Raw genomic sequence first — 23,248 nt, 5'->3', positions numbered from 1 at the left:
TTTTCCCAGTATGATCTAATTCCCAAAATATTACAGCTTAGGTGAAGTAAAGGGTGACCAGAGGCGTCTGCGGGAGTAGAACTGGGGAATTCCAGCCAGTAGCCTAGCGCTCTACCCACTGGAATATCACGTCCCTGGGTTGATTAAGTACTATGCAAAAGGTACCTCATTTCACTACCTCGACGAATCGTGACAAGCCACTATAATCAGCATGCGTGAGTAGATGAAAGCTGTGGATTTTTCAATATTAATGATGAGTGTGAGCTTTTAAGATTTTTCAAGTGCAAAGCTCTTGCCATGAATTATAAAATTGAAATGTATTTACTTTTTAATGAATAAGTGATTCGGTTTACTTGGGGTTGGCCAATTATTTACTGAGGTATGAAAAGGAGACTTGGAAATTTTGAATTAAGTGATGATCTAACTTTTAATTTTATTTAAATATTTTAATTATTCCTCTCACCATTTTTTAAGACTTTTACAAGCTGCTTAACCTCCGTATCTGAGAAGTAAATTTCTCACGGCTTAATATCATCTTAAATAATTCTTTTTCTTTTGATACTTTTTGTGAACTGGTTTCATTGCCATTTCGCAATTCTTATTGGATTGAATCATCTTTTGAGACGAAATAGATTTCCCCTAACTCTTCTAGTTCATTACTATCATTTTCCAATTTATTTCATTAAAATATTCATCCTTTAGTTAAATATTTCATTAAATGATTCATGAAATTATTCAGAGAAATTCAAGGAAAGGTTTTATAGATGAAATGGCCAAGAAAATAACCTTCCATCCTTTTACTATTCCAGGACAGCTGGAATTTTTTGACATACCAAAAATCACTTTTAGCAATCTTGGAAAACGTGTAAACGAGCAAATTATGTACCTGAAGCTGAATTTTCAAAAGGATCATTATCTTATGATTATAATAGCTCATATATCATAACATATCTAAATACGCCGCTAATGGCTTTCTTTACTCTCCTCCCGTTACCAAAGAAGAGGAAATATTCTTGCATTTATTGTGAAACAGTTTTTTCTCGTACCAGTTCAGCTCTTTCGAAATACCTACCGACGATGGGTCCAATTAATGATAACGTCGGAGGCCCTTTTCATTTCATGGAGGCGCATCGAGCCCAATTCCAAGTTGTCAGACCGCGGGATAATCCGGGAGCGGCATGGCATTTATTAATCTCGTCCCTTCCCCATCGGATTCTTTGCATGGAAAGTCGGGTGGCTGCTGAACGATATGGAAAGGCGTGGCAAGTAGTTATTGGGTCACCCAGAATGAAGCGAGGGAGGCTATGTGAGGGAAATCGTTGAGGCTGAGGTGACGAACTGAAGACGACCGGGATGATATGCGGCAGGATAAGGCGAGTGGTAAACTGGGCGTTGGATAGCTGAGTAAGGAGGAAGTCGGTATGAAGAGCACGACAGAGGACGAGATGGAACAATGAATAAAGGCGATCTCTATTGCAGTGGATCGACGCATGACTACAGACTCTTGAGCTCCGATACGTAGAACAAGCGGCATTCTACCGGGTAGGTTTTTGATGAGCTTAGGTGCTACACACCTAAATCCCACGTCCTAATTTTTTCTAAGTCTTAAATTACATCAAACACAACCTTAAAAACCATAATTCATACTAAAATAACACATTCTTTAGTACTGCATACTTTCTACCTCCCTTGATTACATTCGGCATGCTTTTTCTATTCTTCCTCGATTTTCCAGTATTCTTCCCTCCACCACCGTCTTCCGCAGCCCATAGCCTTTTTAGTATCCCTTGCACCTGCTTGCTCTGCCTGCATCTTTCCCAATAGTCGTCTCTACTCCCCTAGCATACCCCGGAAATTTTTCATTTGTTCTCATTTCTATCCATTTAATGTTTTCCATTCTTCTCAACACTCACATCTCAGAAACCAACAGTTTACGCTTTACCCCTTGCTTTAAGAACTGTTTCCGAGCCATTCCAAACGACGCTCCATATCAAGGTTTTTACTAGTCTGTTTTCTTTACATCTTTACTATTATCAACTCCCGCTTCTCTCTTAGCTACATTATATTTTCTTGGGATAGGTTAACAGAAGTGGTATCTTGTGATTTTTCTCAATACTGTTTTTAACGTGCCGCCATCGCTCAAATCGCCACCCCACTGTGGCCAGACCCCTTTGCAGCCTCCTCGCTGAGGAAATGACTGCGAGAACACTTTTTTCTGGCTTCTAACCTTCGATCTATCTGAAATGAGTGGCCTTGCTAGGAGAAATTATCATTTCTCACGTCAACAAAACTTAATTGGTCAAAGGAGAACGCAAAACCCTTCCACTACTTCAAGTTGATCTCACTTGTTAAACTTGTTCAATATTCAATTTATTCCACAGTAATAACCAATAGTTGACTCAATTAGGAAAGAGTAGAACTCTCGCCGAGCTAATCTTTAAAGCATGCGAACTTCACATAAAAAGGTGGGTGTACACGAAGCACTGGCATTCAGAAAATCATACAGCTTGTCTTTTGGATATAATTACAGTATCATATCCCAGGTTTGAGCCCGGGAACCTGCGGTCCATAAAAAACGCTCCAACCACCATGCCTTCACGCTTGAATAAACATGATATATATAAGACTTGTATGCTGAAAATGATAAATTTAATCACCTAATTTACGGTAAACTACCTGCTTATACTACTACACCGTTACACTCTGCTTTCATAGACGAACTGAATACACATATATGTAGTTTAGGTATGCAAAGGTATGAATTCATTTACTCTTCTTTACTCAATACTTTAACTAAGTGTTTAGAGATGCAGAGTCATTATTCACGATGTTGTGGTGTCTTTAGAAGTACACACAGTCATTCTTTCCAAATATTTTCCGTCCTTATGAAGTGTTACTGCAATGTATTTTATCATGTGTTTATATTTACACGTGTTTATAATAGACACACAAGAGAGTTAAGAAATTAGGAGAGAAAAAGGAAGAAAATAATTTTTATAAATTCTTTCTGAAATATTAAAATATAAGTATAATATGGAGAAGAATTGTAGCAAAACCCTGAAAAACCTCTAAAAGATTCTGGAAATGAAAGCAATTGAATTGGCAGGAATTTGGGCGCAAGATGTCCAGGCAAAGGAATATACCAGGGGTATGTGTAGGGGGGGGGTTAGTGTGGAGTGCGTGAAGAGGGCGGATTGAAGAAGCGACGAGATCCTGGGAATAAAGGTTTGTGGAGATGCCGACGTCTTGTCCCGTGGATGTTGTCCATTTGATTGCACGAGAGCGAGCTTCGCGATGCTTATCTAAAGAGGAAGGCAGAGACAAAGGTTCCGGAGCAGAGCTGGTACCCCGGCTGACTTCGCGCCCCCGCAGCCTTTTCAACCCTCTTCCCCTTCTTCACTTGCCCCCACCTCATGTACCCCCTCCGCCTCACTGACATATCTATTCCTCTTCTTATTTCATATCTTGGAAACGGCTCTTGGCTCGCAGCATTTGTCTAGAAGATAAACCATGTGTCGAGGTAACAACGGTACTCGTAGATTCCTATCGAGTTGCTGCTTCGCACGATTTTTCCTGTTTTTGCAGCGGGAGAAGCTCATCAGACACTTTTTTGTCTTCGTAGAGGGTGCCCTCGTGCTCTCTTTCAACTTCAAAGCGCTTGGTACGCCCGTGGAAGTGACTACTGACTTATTGGCTCAACCCAAATAGTCAGGGAGTGTCTCCCGACTATTAAAAAAATCCATTTTTTTAATAGCTCCTATATTCTCTTTCTTAAAAATTCCAGAATTACTCAGCAAATAGGTTGAAAAACATTTTTAGCTCCTCACTCGAGTCACCTAAGTATTTTCCATCTATAGATATTGAAAGCTGACCCCACAGAAGATGCAAAAAAGGAATATTGTTTTTATTTCAAGAATGCGGTGAGAATCCAGTTTTCTGTTCAAAATGACGCTACCGTCCCATTACACTGAGTATAAGGAAATTTGACACTGAATGTATGATCAGTTGAACTGTATGAGTGAAACAGGTCTGATTGTGGGAACATGAAAGTATATTCTCACTATTTTAATATCCTGTATTTAAATATATGCACTTAAAAAATTAAAAATTTCGATTCGAGCGATGCTATGGGTGTTTCCCTATCCATGACAACAAACTCGATAGTGATCTGAATAGCATTAATGGCACAGGACACAAGTTCCTGGGCAGAACACAATTGTTTGTCTGATCACGATACGGTATACCTTGGTCGTAGAAAACACCAGGTGCGCGTAATTTTGCTTTATTAAACGTTTTCCATCACTTTTATTACAAAGAGCCCATTTTCATTTCTTTACATAATTGTAGAGTGAAGTTTTACTTTGGTAAGTTTACATTAAAACTAAAGCAATGATCATATTGGTGGCAAGGTTCAATTTATATGTGCAGTTATTACACTGTTGAAGTGATTACGTTAGCCAAAGGGGCGACTGTTTGAAACAAAAGAAAAGTTATTTTTTAATTCAAGGAGAGGGTAGTGTTATCGAGAACATATAAGAATTGAAAATGTAATACAAATTGTTAAATAACAACAACTACTGCTACTAACTAATTAACAGCATGAATTACTTCGTCAACGCTAATTCAAGAAATGAAACTAATATTTCTTGAAAATTTCCAACAAACTGGATCTCAAAATAAAAATCCATCTGGCAAACATTTCTTGCTCTAAATATACCACTCAGCTTTTTTTGTTCCGTCATTAGAGAGTGATAAAAAATTAAGACAGTTGCACATAACCTCCAAACTTAAATACACGTAAGCATGTATGCCATTGTGAGTGGCCATTCATAAAAATTTCCCTATTGTGTAGAAACAAACCCATCTAAACGAACTTGACCAGCAAACACTAGCGCGTACTGTTCGTTTGTAATTAGAGGTGAATCAAAGTAAACGGCTGCGGGCGATAAAAGCAAATGATGACGGTTAGGTGCAATCAAAAGTTGACGAGGCCATAAAATTGCTCTGAATTGCACGATCTTTTCCAAATAAGCATCCGGGAGCAGATACGACGCCCGGAGAAAATGCAGGAAAAATTAAATGACTTGCATAATCTCGGTAAAAAAAGGTTCGACAGATATGACATAAAATTGTCGTGAAAGGAAGTTTTTCGTTAGCTGCGAAAAACCGTTTTGGGTCCGTGGTTAGAATCTTTGTGATTCTTTGCGCTTATTACCATTATTTTACAACGATCGACCGACAGACTATATAAAATACTGACGGTTGACGAAATGTAAGAAACGAAACATTCAGAAAAATACTTCAACCACTAAATATTACATATATTAGGAAAGAATGCTTAACAAATAACAATTTTCCACACTTGTCATATTTCGTAGAAGTAATAGTATTTAGGGGAAGCGACCGACTGCTGAGGTCATTTGAGCCATAGGGGATGGACAGGAAAGGATAAAGGTTGGAGAGAAACCCAGCCTCGGCATTGGCCTACTCTTTACGAAAGGCGCTAAGGGGTACGCAGCTTAACGTCCCATTCGGCGGACGGCGTACTCAATCAAACTCCAATGTGCCCTCCACAAAGTACCTCAAGTAGGGATCGAGATACCTCTGAAAAATATTCAACACCGCCGCGATTTGAACCCGAGCCTCCTGGGTGGGAAGCCAGTTCGACAGCCACCGCACCAATCCCGACCACGTTACCATTCAATTATTGACCCCATTAATGAAAGGAAATCAGGATGCTAAAATAATTTTCAACGAAGATGATGATTTCACAAAGATTATATGTATAAAAGGCGTGACTTATGGCAACCGTACAGGATATTGTAATTACACTGATGCGGCTAGTTTAACGTTTTCTCTCTCGGTTACGTAATTACGATGTATTCTTAAAACTATTCTTTGGGTTATTTGAATCTTATTTGCGTTATAAAATACTTGCACAGTAACCACTTGGAAGAAGGTTACACTGATTAATTTTTAAATGCATAGCATAAGAATAATTGGTTAATGTCTTTACAAAAGGCTGAATAAAATATACATTCGTCGTGGAAAAAACTGGCAAGGTTATATTTGATAATGATATTCACATTCGGCCCTGTATTCGATTGAATACTGAAGATTACATGTCTCAAATACATGAGACAGAACCGAAAGTCATAATCACAAATTACGGCAGATTGAAATTAACTCACTGCTCAATTTATAAAACATAATCCAATCTAAAGAAAGAAAGCAGCTGATATCAAATAACGTTATCTTACTTCCTCAATGTTTCATATCACCGGCATCATAAATTTACGGTAAAATGAGAATAACTTCAGAGGCACAACCGAATTAATCAGACTTTTATACCAAACAATGAAATTAATAACAAAATCTTTCAAGATACAGGTTTTTGATGCTTGAGTAGTAATTCTTCGATATGCGTCATTTTCTTTGATTATGGCGAACCTTTCTGTTTCCTGCAGTGAACAATTCATCCAAAATTACATCCGACGTGTCATTGTCCTCATTCCTGACACACTACTCTTCTCTTGAACCCAAATCTCCCCCCTCCCTCTCTTCCCCACCGCGGACGCGAAAGCAGAAATGGGAGACGTCGAACGGTGTTCAGGCATTTACTGTGCCGCTGCTTCCATCCGGCGAGAGTACTCCTAGCAGCACTCCAGCGTGAGGCTTTTAGCGGAAGCATTGACGTCTGTCCGCGGACTGATAAACGCTCTCGGCCGCCAAACTGGCTGCTTAGTGCTTAGTCCCTCTCTCTTATCCTCCTCCCTAATCGACACTCAGTCCTTCCAATGATACGCTATTTTTTTCACCCCTCCTACTTCAAACCTCCCAACACTATCTTCCTTGATTCCTACATCTCTTATCTGCGTTTCGGAATGTTTGCCCGTCCCCTTCACCGAAGTATAACCAATGAATTATCAAATTTATATTCTGCGACTACGCATACATCAAAAGTATTTTTAGTGTCACTCTGAAGTACGAATAAAATAGGCAGGGTAGTCGAGTTTCCATTAGCCCTCCTACCATCAAATGTGAAGTAGCAGGCCTGATACGCTTACTATTTCTTTATCCATGCTTGTATATATTTAATATTCTAATTGTAAGACCTAACTAACTTTACTTTAGCGTACTTCTGTTGGTTATAAATATTATATTTAAATACAAAAAATAAATGAAAGTATAGCATTATCTATCTATTCAAGAGAGTTTCTACATTGGTATCCGCTTACCACTGAGATGACAGCAGGGCAGCATCTTAATTTTTATTTTGTCTAATATTTTTCATAGAGAGTCTGATTTTATATGATTTCCATGCCCAGACTACTCTGAACTGCACTAACAAATTAAATGGTTTATATATTTCATATAATAACATATCACACAGGAAATGGTCATGAAACACCAGCAAGCATACCGAGGAAAAATTGATTAGTTACTACTGGATGGTTACAATAGATTCGACGTTCATTCAAAGAAACGCAAAGGGATATTTTATTTCTTACTGGACAAAGCAATATTTATAATTCAATAATGATGCATAAGTATTTAGTTCTAAACGCTTTAAGCTGCAGAATTATGCCATAATCATCACTAACGTCTTTGTGTTTAAGATGCGAATAGTAGGTATGGGAAGCAAGGAAAGTTATGTTCCACCGCAGTAATCAGCTGGTTTCGGTAGTGGAGATTAAATTGACTTCAAACTAAACCCTAAAGCATGTGAAATTGGCAAATTGAGATTGGACGGGAAGGAGGAAGGCAATGCCATTCCGTGTGCACTATTCCATTACTCACGAAACTCAACTAAATAGAAAATGGTACCACTTTGACTTTATTTGGGGCGGTCTAAAGGAACATCCAGGGATTGGAACCTAGAATCTTCCGTTTCCGGGTTTTGCCTGCTTGATCATTACTTCATATCATTGTTTTTGATTAGCCTTGAAACCTTTTTCTTCATTCGTTCACGTCTTCCCTTCCAACCACAGATTCCGCAACAATACAAATGACGCAACTGGCTTCTTCCATTGTTACCTACTCTCCCATGAGTGACAAAACCGAATGATGGTAATTAATATATGTTTCACCACAACAAACTTAAATTCATGTACCGTAATTTCCTATTTTCAAAATAGAGTTCTGCAGTGCTTTGACTGAAATCATAAATTGGAATGGAATGTAGAGCCAGTCATTTGTTATCAATCCACAAGCATAAATAATAATTATCAACATGATAATACACTTGACGATCTCCGTTTTGTTTTACGGGTATTCTATAACAGGTCGGCAGGCAACCATCTCAATGGACTGTCGATAGCAATTTTGACCATCATATTTCGGGAGCACTAGACGAAAATTAATGTTTCATGTTATTTCAGAATAATTAAATTCCATTGTAGAATAATTATATCTGAATATAGCATCAAGCAAAATTTCTTCACAAATAAAGTAGACAATTATTTTTAACTCGAAACATCTTATCCTAACTTGGTTGCTAGCCGCAGTATACAGCTCACATAGTGTCTTTATCCCCCCGACTCTTTCTCTTCTTTTCAATACGTTCAATGGACGAGGTGATCTAATGGTCTTAATTTTGCCCAAATAAAGACTCCTATCTGCCTATCCATATCCAATCCTGCCTTATCTCTTCTCCCTCTCTTCCCCCCTATTTCTTTCTCTCTTTTTCTCCATAAAGACCTTTAGACAAATGGGTTATCTCAACATCACATTCATCCGATTTGTCAGAAGCAATATTATTCTAGGTTACTCCTTTCGTGAATTTCAGCATAATTTCTCTCGCGAATGGTTTTGGAAAAATGTTCGATGATGAAGGAGCGTGTATATAGATTCCAATCATCCATTTCTCAATTCTTCGGAGTAACGGAAAGGAATCAGCCGGATCCGAAGAATAGGTGACACGAGCGGTAGACGTGATTCGTTTTTTCCGCAAAATCCACCTATGTGGATGGCGGCCTCAGTACGCGGTGAAATCCACGACGCCAGCGATTGGGTCACGGCCCACGACTTTGTCCTCCACTCCATATAAGTTGGTCCGAGTCGAACCTGTTATACGACAAAAACACAGGTAACTCTGGGCCAACAGAACCCCAATGTTCAAACTCAGAAAAATTATTTTTCACGAGACAAGGGAAGAAAATTCAATTGATCTCTATCCTCAATCAATAACCTTCAACTTAACTTAGTATTACCAATATTAAAGATCTTTCCTTACACTATGGAATTATTGAACCACATCGATAAATGGAATCTCGTCGTTTTATTCCAGAATTAGTTTTCAAATTTTTAACTCTCACACAGTTATCTAGCATCTTAAACATCTATTTCATAAACTATTTTATTAAGATCAATGTAAACCTACTATTTTCATAGAACATACGCTGTGGTAGAAGTAAATAATATTGTAGGTAATTTTTTCTACCAAATTTCCTATGGCGGCTCACTTTGCAGTATGTGGATGGATATCAGACTTCCGAAGCGAATAAAGTCTCTTTTCAATTTTAGCCTGAAAAATATATATTTTGTAATGTTCACGGAGCTCAGTCAGGTTTTAAGTTACGATTTGAACGGATTGAATGGAATTCTACTATTTTTTCCGTAGATGTACAATTTTTAAATTATTCGGAAGGTAACCCGAATAATGTCCCAGTACGCTACAACTGCACTTGAATATCATTGACCTTGACTAAAGGCAGTTGTACCGCGTTACTAGGATAGGAAGCGTGCTCGCCGGTTAAATCAAATGTCATGGGTTTGAACCCCGCCCGGGGCACAAACGTCGTTGTATTTATGATGATTGAAATTTGCACCGCGAAGCGACCTCGACCTATAGCATCGAAACCTCACCGCTCGAGAAGGAACGTGGGTACCTATTATTTAAACGACTCGACGTGCCTCAGGGAGGAGGAAAAAACACTCAAGCACGGCGCATTTCCTCGCTTACGAGGAAAGCCTGAGAAGCTTGCTTCCCTCCCTTTTAACCGCCTTTTGCGTAAAAATTTCCATTCAGTTTCCCCTCCTTCGTCCTCCATGCCCCCTCTAGGAGCAATCTCGCCGGCGGGAACTTGAGCTCACGGGTTTTGGCTCTCCGAGGAGTCGAGAGAGTAAAGAGCGCGCGAGTCCGAGTGAGTCGCGATTTCCGCGGCGGTACGTGCCGGCACCGGGAAAACTGTGAGGGGGGTGAGGAAACCGCCGACATATTCCGTATGAGTCAATTACTGGGAAATCGCCGCAGGAAAGTCGACTCGACGCCCGGACGGATATCACAGCCCCCTCTCCTTTTTTCAAAGTCTATCTCTCGGCTGTAGTGCATCGGGGGAGAGCAAAGGGAAGAAGAAACCCGGATAATATGCCCCACCTCCGCCCTTTCCCCTCCTCCCCGACACCCTCCCGCGTCTCTTATCGGCACTCGGGGCGCTAATCTTCCTGCCATTTCCGGTCATAGCTCGACACTTCCCTTCTATCATTCCTCCCTTCCCTCTCGCTCCCCGACCGCCTGCCTGCCGCATCGCTGCTACTCTCTGCAACCTCTGCAAAGAGACCCCCGCCACCGCCGAGCAAGCCAGACGTCTCAAAAGCATTTCATCCTCCCTCCTCCCCAACTTCTTCGTTGATAACGCGGGCGAATCTCATCCAGCGAGCGACGAAAAAAATATACACCCGCTAACCAAGGGCACCATCGCTGTAGTATACATACAGGCCGAACATTAGCATAATGGACCTTGTTTTACTTGGCTAAGTAAAATGGGCGTTGATTAAAATACAAGTTAAGGCAAAAGGAAAATATTGCATAGGCAACCTGAACTACGTGTATTTAATTTGGAATGATACTCCTTCTATATAACAACTACACTTGTAAAGAAAAACGTCACGGTCAACAAGAATTGAAGAATTGTATGAGGATATCGCTTTTAGGCCAACTTCCCGCCATCTCACCACCTCTCGGATCATTAATTATATTATTTGAATTGAAATCCAACTATTACTATTGAACCATCAATAAATTTACGTCGCGTATTTACTGCCCACGTACACTGAATGAAAATTGCCTTAAGTTAAGCAGAATATACCTAGCTACTCATAGGCGCGTGTTTTCTTTCTTAAAAATCAAAATTCATGTAGATCTCTGCCCGGCTGCCATAATTAATATAAATTAAGTACAAATGACATTACATTGAAATATTAGACAATAAGTTGAGAAAGTGACGCAGAATTAAAATCTTATAAAAGGCCATTTTATAGAATTACATGAAATCCGAACTACTAATTAAAAAGTTAATCCAAAATCCAGAAGTATTGCTTACCGCACGTGGAAAATCAATGCAAATGCAAAGCAATGCGAGTAGTGGCTCATAAACGTTCAAATTGTATTGAATCGAAATATGGCATCTCTAATCAAGATTTATAAATGATCACGCTAAATGCAAGCACTAACAACAGTATGTGCTGAATGTAACCATTATCGGTTAAAAGCAAAAATTAGAACCAAGTTTTAGATAGAATATTTAAATCAAAGAAATAAATTTTGAAGCAGGTAATTTTGACGAAGTAGTAACGGTGATATAATCAGTAAAATTTACCAATTGAGACGCTCTCTTTATTTATGATGCATTCATCGAGTAAGTTGAATGAATTACAAACATTTCCTGGAAAAAACTTTCCCCTTAAAGGAGAGCGCAAGGTTCTACTTTATTGCATCGACAAGAAAGGTAGCAGCGAAGCACAGTTTCGATAAAGTGACACAGATATATCCACTCTTATTTCGATTCCGTTATGAAAAGAAGCAAGTTGAACTTTTGCAATGGCCTTTCGCAAAAATAAAATACGTATTAACCCATTTTTCTCAAGGATTCAAATTCCTTAATGGCATCAAAGAGAAGATTTCTCATTAATACTTTAAATTTGTACAATTCTCTAACGTTCAGTATTTTCATTTTCCTGTTTTATATCTCTATATTTTTGTTTGATATCCCGACTTCCTAGTTTTTGCCAGAGGGTACGAAATTATTATTTCCTGATGTGAAAGGGGGATATGATGAAATTTGTATTCGATGGAATCACGATTATATTTAAGTCTCATTTGTCTCTCACAGGTCAAGAGTTTTAGTTTTTTAACCCAATTCTTGTTAATAAGAGCTAATTTCATTGAGTTCGTTCTGCTCTTGGACAAAGTCTTCCATATCAAGCCACATTACCGATAGCAATTTTACGCCTCAATCGTCGAAATTACTCAATGTCTTATCAGTATAGAAATAAAGGTGATTTGAATATAGAAACATAAAATCTGGAAAACACTGAGGACAATTTCAAGGCATTTTGCTGTTTCCTAATGCCACTTTCGCTCGTGCGATTCATTGGTATATTATAAATAGTACATGGAAAAAAGTTACGAAAAATTGGCACGTAAGTTGAAGTCAGATACTTGATTTTATTTATTTATTTAACGCCAAAAACAGCACTAAGGCCTTTACATTGGGTTGTATAAAAATAATAAATAATAAACTAAGCATGCATGATAACAACAAATATTAAAATAATCTCATAAATAACAATGGTGATTAATAAAAAAAAATATATTAGAGGGGGTATCAGAAAAGGCTTTGCAGTTGGCTGTTGAAGCTTGTGCATGGAATCAAAGAGGTCAAGAGAAGAAGAAGTATTGGAGAGGGAATTGAAGAGGGAAGGTAAACGGTAAAAAAGGGATCTCTGCGAAAGTGAGAGTCGGAATTTGGGCTGGTGTAAAGTTTGTGCATTGCGGGTCGTACGGGCTGGAATGCGGAGGGCAAAGAAAGATAGGAGATCAATGCATCTGAAAGAGCCATTCATGATGCAGTAAAGAAATTTGAAATCGGATGTCAATCGGCGGTGGGTGGGGTGTAATAATCCAAGTGAAAGTTTTAGAAGAAGTATTGTAAAAACCATTAGACACATATGACTACGATTAACATCCCTAGGATAACTTTGGTTGGAATACTCGTAAGAGTAATCTGTAGTGCTGAGGTACATCAAAACTCATTCTAGGTAGTTATACTACAGCTGATAAATAGAATAAAAATATTTTTAGATTCGATGGTAAATTTTGAGTTTTATAACCACATTATAGGTACCTAATGTTTTTCATGGAATACTCAATCACTTCAACGGTGAATCATTTTGAACAACTCTGCGACAAATGATATTTTTGAAGACATAACTTGTTACTCTTTCGAATCACAGGAAGCTTGGAGAAGTCGCAAATCTGGATTTTTGAAAGCCGTTTTACTTTTGCGCCAACAGATTTCGTGTCTAAGATTTCGCGAGAACCTCATCCAAGTCGACCGAAAGCGTATGATTACGTGGAGCTAAGGTTGGAAAACTGCCGGACGGACTCATAGCTGCTGTATAAAGCGGTAGCATGGCCAACGTCATCATCATCATTCTCCCCTCTTCATCCAGTACACCTCCACCTCAACTTTCCCCTTTGCGCTCGAAACGGCAGCTATCAAACTTCTTGAAACCAACCACATAAACAACAATTCTTCTACATTCCTTGTATCGCACAAACCGCTCCACCACCTGCAAGTGCTATTTTCCTGCGCGGCTAGTCACTCGAGCAAGGGTTTATATTTATATCGAAGAAAAGAAGTTCCCTGGTTGCAATTCATCGCGGTGAAGGGACTTAACAGGTGCAGCTCAATGATAGGCGTTTCAGCACCGTTTAAGTCTTTGAGCGGGAGTACGAACGCTCAACGCAAGGGTTTTCCACATTCCTTCTTCAGTTGCAAGATGAATATAAATAGGGGAATCAAGGCAAAGAGCGAAGGGAAGAAGTTGCAATCGACAGTACATCCGAGGTGACGTAAAAACTTTACGTATGTAACTCGTGAATGATTTTCGGGTAAAATCATTCAGAATATGCCTTAAGTGTTCTTACAAATTGTGTTCGACCGACAGTACCTTATGCTTAAAGGTATTGTTTCACCGATGCGTTCGGCAATATTTTTCTAAATGATAAACAACATCAATAAAAACATGAAATCTCTTCCCGGGATAGCATTATAATAAAGTAAGGCAATATTGCATTGCTGTTGAACTTCCTCCTTTGGTAAGCACACTTTTCAGACCAATTTGATAACATTTTTAGCATGGATTTATTAAACATAAGTCACACCACGCTGCCAATTTTATGGCAGAGTAAACTAATGAGTCCGGAATTCCCAAAAAGGTTTGAACGAACAAGCGAGCTAATCACAGTTCATGGAAAAGTATATACCAACAAATTTGAACTAGAAAACGAATAGCAATGTGGATAAAAATGCAGTACTCCACAAACATGTCACTGGGTCTACAGTTTAATGTTCAGCACGGTTCAAAAAAAAAAAGAATAGAAGTAGTCAAGGCACAAGTTTATCACGTTCAACTAGGAAAAGGTTTCAAAGTCCTTATTTAAAAAACCTTACATAACGCACACATTTATGGAAGTATTTAAAAAAATAACAGAATGAAAGACATAAAAAATTCCCGGGAACCTCGAACACGATTCTACACATCGTGAAGTCACCTCTTCACTCAAATCCGTAGCAAACTTTTTACGGAACAAATGACCACAAACTAACGGTCATTCCTCTCGAGTGACCGCGACGGCATGGAAATAAAATTTATATTCGCAGAATAGCATTTTCCCATTACCTTGGGCCAACCCGTAAAGCACGGACGCAATCCATATGAGCAGAGTGGGAGATGGGAGCCGTGAGTGATGCTGTCATCGCATGACGGCTCCCTAGTTTTTTTAATCCCCTGCGTAAAAAACAGCCCTCTTGGGGGCTCATACTTTCTCCCTTCCTTTCACACTCGCCCTTTCTCTCCGCTATTCTTTCCCCTCCTTCGCCTTTCAGCCCCTCTACTCTTTCTTCCACCCTTCCACTACGCCGTCCCGCTTCCCACAAATCCAAGAACCACGTCTCTTCGGGAATCTCCGCCCGCTTCCGAGAAAGAGTCGGGCGAAGGCCGCTCGACGTCCGGCTGGTTAGTGTGAAGAGGTAGAGGGAGGAAGGGAGAAGGCGAGACGGAGGAAAGGAGAGAGATAGGTGAAGATGAAGGAAGGCGGAGAAGGGAAATGAGGGAGAGAGAGAGAGAGAGGCCGGGTGAGCGAAGGGAGGAGGGGGTGACGTCATCGACGCATTCGTGCATCCAACATAAGGTTTTTCTCTCTCTCTCTCTTTCTCTCGCTACCAGGAGTGAGGTCGGCGAGCCAAAGGAAGCAAGTTTCCAGTAGTTTTCACGTGGTAGTGTGGGGAGGAGGAAGACAAGAAGGAAATATATACATTTAAATGTGTGAGCGTGTGTGCATGAAAAGGGAGAAAGGTTCAGAGGCCGGCAGGAGGAGAAGGGAATAATGCCACCCCATAGGTCGGGGAGGAGGGAAGGAAGTGGGAAGAGAAGGATCTCACGAAAGGAAACGCGTATGGCAGCGTATGATAGGCTGAAAAATATAGTAAGCTGGTAGTCAATGACTACCTCTTGTCTATTTCAAATCAAATTTAACTAATGAATACCCATTAATGTGTTGCACTGAAAAGATATCGAAAAAAATTGACCATCACAACTGTAGCAACATCAACCCTGCTCGCAGTATCCATCGCGGCGGATTCAACCGCACAATTCCTATGCATTTTAATCAAGATGGAAGGATTAAAAAAAAGAAATATAGTTTAAGTCCCTCCGACTCCACCTCCTTCCCGTGTCGGCTTAAAAAAACCTTTGGTTTCACGAAACTGTTCCACTCATCACGTCGCGTGTCGTGCCTGCTATCATCGTTAATGGCATTTATATTTTTATTATTTTTTCGTGGGCTTAATAGGATGCCGTAATATGTTTCTTGAAAGTCGGGAAAGAGCTTGTAAGTCCTTGGCTTCGAAGAAATTAATTCGTTCACTTTAATGGGCTGCAGCGCGCCGGACGCTTTTAAGGTCCAAATGCCGCGGCCGCCGCAGCGCCCGGATGAGCAAGTTGGCACGCGGGAGTAAGTCAGAATGGGACACATCTCACCAAGTTTTCCAAAACAACGAATTTCAAAGGGGGAGAGTGGAGATACAGTTAAGACTCGCCGTAATCTACACGTGCCGTCTTATTCCTAATGCTACATTCGGTCACCTCACACGAATGAGCATCACGTTCTGCAGAGATTGCAGTATTTTTACAGTGCAGCATTTCTAGGATCCTTCTAAATAGATGTTCTATGATGGCTCATGGCGCACTACTTTCTGGTCACGATGCCAAGAAATCATACTCAGCAGGCTATCCATTCTAAATCCTGGTTTCGAACGATGCTAAATTTTGGTACCCATTTTCCAATCGTATCGTCATTTTCAATACAACTTTTGGTTGATACGTTATAGATACAAACACCTTCGGGGTAGGTACAGTCACTGAAAGCCTAATTATAGGTTATGAGAGTAAAATTACACTTATTAAGAATTTCTTTCACGCTGCCCTATCCTTGCACACTTGTTCGGACATTAATTCGGCTCCTAAGGATAATAAAAGCCCCATGCAACAATATAGACGATTAATTTAATATTCATACTTTCAGCTGTCTTAAACAGTAAGATAGCGATTTATTTTCACTGAAAGTGTCTACTTTCTTGAATCAATTCACAACTGGGTTCATTAGATCAAACGCTAAAGCATTAAACCTTAGAATGATCTCCCACGACTTAACGAAAGACACACTCAATAAAAAATGTAGACATAGGTATGTTTTTCTTTTCTTTAGCTAATAAATTTTGAAGCTCTTCCTTCAGAAATAGCTATGGGAATGGAGACGGTAATGACACCGATGGACAACGCGTTTAAAGAAATGCGTAGTTTCTTTTGGAGAAAAACGATTTTCAACCGGTGACGCAACAATGTGAGCAGAGCCGACAGTTTTGGTCGCGATGAGAAATGTCCCAGGAATAGTTGTCCAAAATGAACCTGAAATTATCTATTTTAATTCAAGGCGTGATTCAGCGCTGTGCGACATCAACCAGTCAGACGACCTCTTTCCCAGTATTGTTACACAACCACATAAATGAAGGCTAATGCATGTGACTAGGGCAAAAGCAGTCTGAGAATGAAGTAAAATTGAAGCATTAAAACCACCCCACGGAGAAGTGGGAATGTGTTTATTATCCCCTCGAGGAGGATTCAACGAAATGTTTGAACCAATTGTTTTCATTTGTGTTTCTCCATTGTTTTAGGAGAGGTTTACCCTCAAGCTGATTGCAAATTCAGGAGTACCATGCATTTTGGCACACCTAGTTGTTTATGGGTTATTGACTTCACCAATTAAATTATTTTGATATATCGCTAGGCACTCAACAGTCGATGAAATGCTCCCTGATTATAGGTACCGATAAATTAAATATTCTCGTATGCATGGTGAGACATCTACCGAGAGAAAAGAAATGAGTTAGCAAATGTGAAAATACGCCAGTCTAAACAGTTCCATGCTCCTATAGTTATTGAGTAATTAGTCTGCACTTTTTAATTGCTTAATTGAAATACTGGCAGACCCTACATTTCAAGGAGAGGGGTCAGGTCAAAAAGGCCAAAGTTTACGGAACGCAAAAAATGAGGCAAACAATATTCACTAATACGGTTGGAAAAAATATCGTAATGCGATGCTGTTTTCTATCTACTCCTCGAAGAATATTTATTTTTCAGCAATATTTAGTTATTTGAGAAATCTCACGAAAAAAAATCAAACTTGAAGATATTCGTAAAACTCTCACACTACAGTGCTCGTGAGAAAAACTCTTAGACGGATAGTCCTGCGTTATCATGCGCTTATTTCAGTCAATCATTAATGTAACCCCCACTGTCGATTCTCAAATACAGTCGCACTCGTTCGAAGTGATATCCAGTCAAAATGGCAGCCTCGTGTTCTACAGCGAGCATTGATGTTTATTTTCATACCGTTGAATGTTAAAGGTCAACTGGAGAGAAATGAAGGAAGCTGAGTAGAGGGATCATTACTAATCAGGATAATTTCGGATTTCTGTCTTTTTAGGTCATTAGAGCACCAAGGTCAGGATTAATCATCGTTTTCTACAGCTTCCTAAAACTGCTAATCTCATTGATAATTCACACGCCAAGCAAATTCAAGGAATCACTGTTATTTACTCTATTTTTTTTATTATTTCATGTTATGTCACAAGATGAGTAATTATTTATAGCCTTGATAAATTCAATCAATGATTTACAATTCAATCAATGAAACAAAAAAATAATTTTAAAAATGTCGTAACAATATGTTATTTCTGGAGAGAACTGTGTTCCTTTCCATCCTTAGCAGGGTCAAGTAAGAGTCGGCTGCACTACAATACCAGCCATATCATATTCGTCACGTATGGGGTAGGTTGCGTTTCCAGCTTGCTCAAGTGAAATGAAAAACTTTACATGCATTACTTGATCCTCGGTAGATACTATTTGAAGTTGCAATTCCGTTAAGATAGGAACAAATAGCGAGTGAAGTTTTTAGGTAACCCGTGGAAAAGGATCGCACCGCGTTAAGCGTAGCGCGGCATTTTTTAATTCTTTAAAAGAAGAAGGAAAAAAAGTGAATGTGACATCTGAAATCTCACATCAAACGACCGAAATATCTCCAATCACGACCCAAAAAAGAAATCCAATATTCCGGGTTTTGCCAGATGAAAGTTATACTTCGTGAAAGTGTAATCCGGGAGCAGGAACAAATTTCGAGTAATAGGAATGTGAAAGAGGATGATATGGAAAGAAGGGTAAGTGGGAGGGAGGAGAAATTGTTGGAAGAGGAAAGGACGGTAGGAAGGGGAGTAGGAGGAAGGGGGTACATAGCAGGAGAGGAGAGGGGGGAAGGAGACTGAAGGGCTTGAGGGAGAGATAAAAACGCCGCGGCGGGAGTGAGGGGAGAGACCACAAATAGATTTCTGAAGTAAAATGAGTGGGAGAGAGAGGAGGGGCCGAGGGGTTGGAGGGCATGATGGGGGGTGAGGAGGAGAGAAAGAAAGGAAGGGTTAAAAGAGTGAAAAATATTTCGTGGATTCTATTCTGAGGAAGGAGTGAGTGAGAAAGAGAGTAGAAAGAGGGAGGGAGAGGGGAGGAATAGATCCACGTGACGATGGCCGAGAGAGAGAACAGAAAGGGAGGGGTGAGAGAGAGAGAGAGAGAGAGGTAGGAAGGGAGGTTCGAGCGGGGGAGGGTCGGCGGAAGGGGTAATGGCGTCGTGGAAGGGGAAGAAGGGGAGTGAAGCGGGGGTGGGGCGCTGGGATCCGAAGCAAACCATACAGTTCAGTCAGTCACGAGTATATGTGAAGCGTGGGTGGTCGCGTGCTCTGTTATTTCCCTCCCCGCTCTAGAAACGTCTTCCCCTAGCCCTCCACCGACAACCCCAGTCAATCGTCCCCTACCTCAAGAAAAAAACTTCACCTTACCCTCTCTCCACAAACATTCACGCACCCCTTTCCCCAGAGAAGCCCTTCCTGCATCTCCCGTCTTCTGCTAACTCCCTCGTCAACCGAAAATTTCTCGCAGCTTCGAAGCTCTCCTAGATCTCACTTTCACACGGGACCGTTCTTCTCCGTTCGCGTTACCCGCAACTCACGTCAGCAATCCTTTCCACCCCCACCTCCTTCTTCCTGAGGAGGACTACAACTACTTCCTTCCACGTTCCGAAAACCTCAGGGGACATCTCTTCTACCTTCGTCGTCGCGGCTCATGAAAAGAAGGCATCTATTTCTGGTTCTCGCGAGGACCCTCCAAATTTCGCGCTTCTCTCTCCTGCTATTTCTTTCTCCTCCACATTACCCTTAACTGTGGTCGAGGCTTCCGCTCCTTGCTACAGAAACTTTCCGTTTCACGGCGGGAAATACACCGCACCCTCCTCGCTCACTACCGTGGTACGACTCGACGAAACGACCGAAGTCTCTGAATCCGACACTCGTTCAAGTTCCGAACCCGAGCACCCGGTGCCGCACGCGCCGGGGATACGACCGAGTCCTCGCCGCCTTGCCTTTCACCAACCCTCCCCCTTTCTCTCCAAGCGCCCTTTATCCTCTCGCCCCCCGGCGAGGAGAAGCTAAAGGAAGCATTCGCGAGGCGTTCCTCTTCCTTCATCGTCACCGGAGCCGGAGCAACACCGCCGCTCTTCTCCTGATGCGCTCGCGAGATTTCCAGCGTCCCGCCGCCGGCCTCTTTTGATTCCGACCGTTTATAGCTGCGGAAGGAGTCCCCGACAGTTCACGAGTGGGCGATCGCTTTCCAGCAGGTGGGCGGAACCTCCTTCCCTCTCCATGCTCACCTCCCGGCCCCAGCAGACCTGCTACAATCGCCCCCATCCCTCCTCCCAACACGCGGAGGACACGCGCGGACTCGCACGCGTTAGCCTACCAAACCCACTCGAAGTGCTCCCATCCCCTCTGACACCTAACTCCGGTACGTAATTAAGGATCGGTGGCCCGTGCACCGAGTACTCGCATACAAATCTTGGAAACGTGGCAAGGTTTTCTCGCGCCGGTGGTCCACCGATGCCCTTTGAACATCGCGTTGGGAAATACTATATTTCGATGGCTGTGATGCGTCTATTCACTACGACTGCGGCCGGGAACCCCCTCAAATGAATTTAGACTCAATTTATAACGACGCCGGATTTCTCTACGCTCTTCGTTCTTCTTTCCCTGTGTTATTTCAAGATTACCCATCTATCCTAATCCAAAAGAATAGCCCAATGTCTACAAATGTACCGACTACCACGATTTATACCAGCTTAACATTTAATGAAGCAGTCTAATCCTTAAGTATTTATTGTCGAAGGTGGTCTGAGGTATGTTATCTTTCTTCTTGATGCTTTCGGAAACTCAGTTCCGCACTTATTCTCCCATTTCTTATCAATCCTTTTCATTATTGTTTGCAAACAATCATTTTGGTTACTCCATGAGAAAAAGATCCACACGGCGCGAATGCCTCATTTAAATTTCTTTCCTCGATCTGCTCGCTCATGTTAGCTCTCTTCCGAACGACCACTAGTTGAGGAAGCTGAGAGTAGATATGCGGTAACTGCGCCCTTCTATATCTACCCACCTGGTGGGAGGCACGCATCGAACCCCATCTGATGAATGGACTCACCATTGATGGAGTCGCCCGCGCGAATCGCGTCGGCGCACTTACTTCTCGAACCTCGTAGGGCTCTAACCGAACGAAACCGAGCGGAAAATTTTCGAATCGTGATAATTTCGGTCCCTCCCCTTTGATACTTGATGCCTGAAACGGGCTGCTTCGTCCCTTTTGACCCAGTTCCTCAAACGCGCAGGCATCAGAGAATCGATCTTGATCTTTCGCCGACGAAAAAAGGACGACGCAAAAATATATGTATTTCCGACAGACGTACCTACATAACACTGTCCTTCTTTTGTTTCCGCATAATTTCAACAACGCCGAAGAGAATATTTGCGGCAATTGGGACTGCTCCAAAAGTTTTCTCCAGCTTAATTATTCCCCGTCTGACTTTTCTACTGCAAAACAAGACGCGAATCGATTTCGATTCTTTTATTGTTTCATTTCCACCGCGCGTTCCGTCGAATTTGCCTCAGAATTGAATTTCGATCGAGGAGTGAGGAAAGGAGGGGGAAGACAAGAGCGAGAGAAAGAAAGATTTGGAGAGGGGAGTGGTGGTGCCCCTTGAAGAAAAACCGGCCACTTCCCCAGTGAGTTGAAGGGAAAGAGGAGTCGACAGAGAGAGAGATAGAGAGAGAGAGGCGTGGGCCGACTGCGCCTTCTCTCACCCCAATCTCCCATCCCCCTGTGTTCCGAAGTCCGCAGGAGAGATAGAGAGGAATTAAAAGGAAGGTGGAGGGAATGGAACAGCGCCCTCACCTCTCCTTATAAGGTGGAGAAGAGGCGATTTGGGAGGCGCCGCACCCGCTTCTGTCAAAAAACCTCCCCTCCCTCCCTCCTACTCCAAAACGCTCCTGGACCACTCCTCTCCATCCTCCTCCACGCCCTCCACAGAGAGAGAGCACACACCTACACCGTTGCCCCTGGATACAAACACACCGTCCCACGCTTTTGTCGCCGTCGTCCCCGAATGCCCCTTCACGTCATCCACCCAAAGGAGCGGAGGGGAGGAGAGGGAGGAGGCGGGTTGGGTGGGGGGTGTCTTCGTCTCTCTCTCTCTCTATCGAGGACCGGCTGCCTATGCGCGCGTCCGAGTGTTGTGGGTTTTTTGAGCCCGTGTGTCTGTGAGTACGTGCGCGGGCGGTGGAGGTGAGGGCAAGGCGTCGGCGTCGTCTACGTCGCCGTGGTTGACGGGAACAACGGTGACAAATAACAGGAGAGTGGGAAGGAGGATATCACCCGGGGATCAAGGAAGAGAGGAGAGCGGAGGCGAGAGGAAAGGCGACGCTCGGAGTGACGTCACTCCTGGTGGGCTGTTGGTCTTGGTGAGTCCGATTAATATAGAGTAAAAAAAAGAAAACGCGAAGGACGAACGCTGACGGATTAGCGGTTGCGGGTGCTCCCGGATGGCATGGGGGTAGCCCAAGCGGATACAAGTGTTACGGGCATTAAGTCATAATCTTGTAGAGGGTGTTCTCTGCATGGAGCGACGGTGTGCACGGGCACGGGTCAGACCGTGACACATAAACATTAGTAAATATCTGTTGGCATTACACATTGTCTTACTTATTGTGTCCCGAATCACTCGCAAGATGACATTTCACTAATGTCCATATCAACTTAGGAATTACTTTAATTTAAAATAGGATAAAGTTTTGTCTAAGAATAAAGAATATTTTTTCTAAGTACAAACTTGGCTTTTTCTAAACTTAATACTCAATGACTACTAACCCGGCTGCCGCCAGGTTTAATATCTCACGGGCATTTATGTCAACATCTCATGTGGTATGAGTCTTGTTTTTTTACGTAGCATTTATCTCACTCTATCTTAGAAAACAAGTGAAATAGCTATACTAAAATTAAAATAAGAGAGACAATGTTGGCATCTGACCGAAGGCCGACCCGTTGGCCACTGTTGTGCGAAGAGCTCAGGAGTTATTGAGATCCGTGCACAGAATTTTCCCAATTGGCACAATTGAAAGGTCTTCCCTGTCCCACCTCTCCGAATCAAGTCACATTTCAAAACGGTGGGTTGGGAGTCGGGTGGAGTGAGAGGGTGCCGCATAGTTCGAGGATCCCATCATCTCCCCCGACATCCAACCATCCCATCCCCCAC

Source organism: Hetaerina americana, unplaced genomic scaffold (assembly GCF_022747635.1).
Source record: "Hetaerina americana unplaced genomic scaffold, ioHetAmer1.1.p SCAF_26, whole genome shotgun sequence".
NCBI classification, from domain to species: domain Eukaryota; kingdom Metazoa; phylum Arthropoda; class Insecta; order Odonata; family Calopterygidae; genus Hetaerina; species Hetaerina americana.
This window is presented reverse-complemented; position numbering follows the sequence as displayed.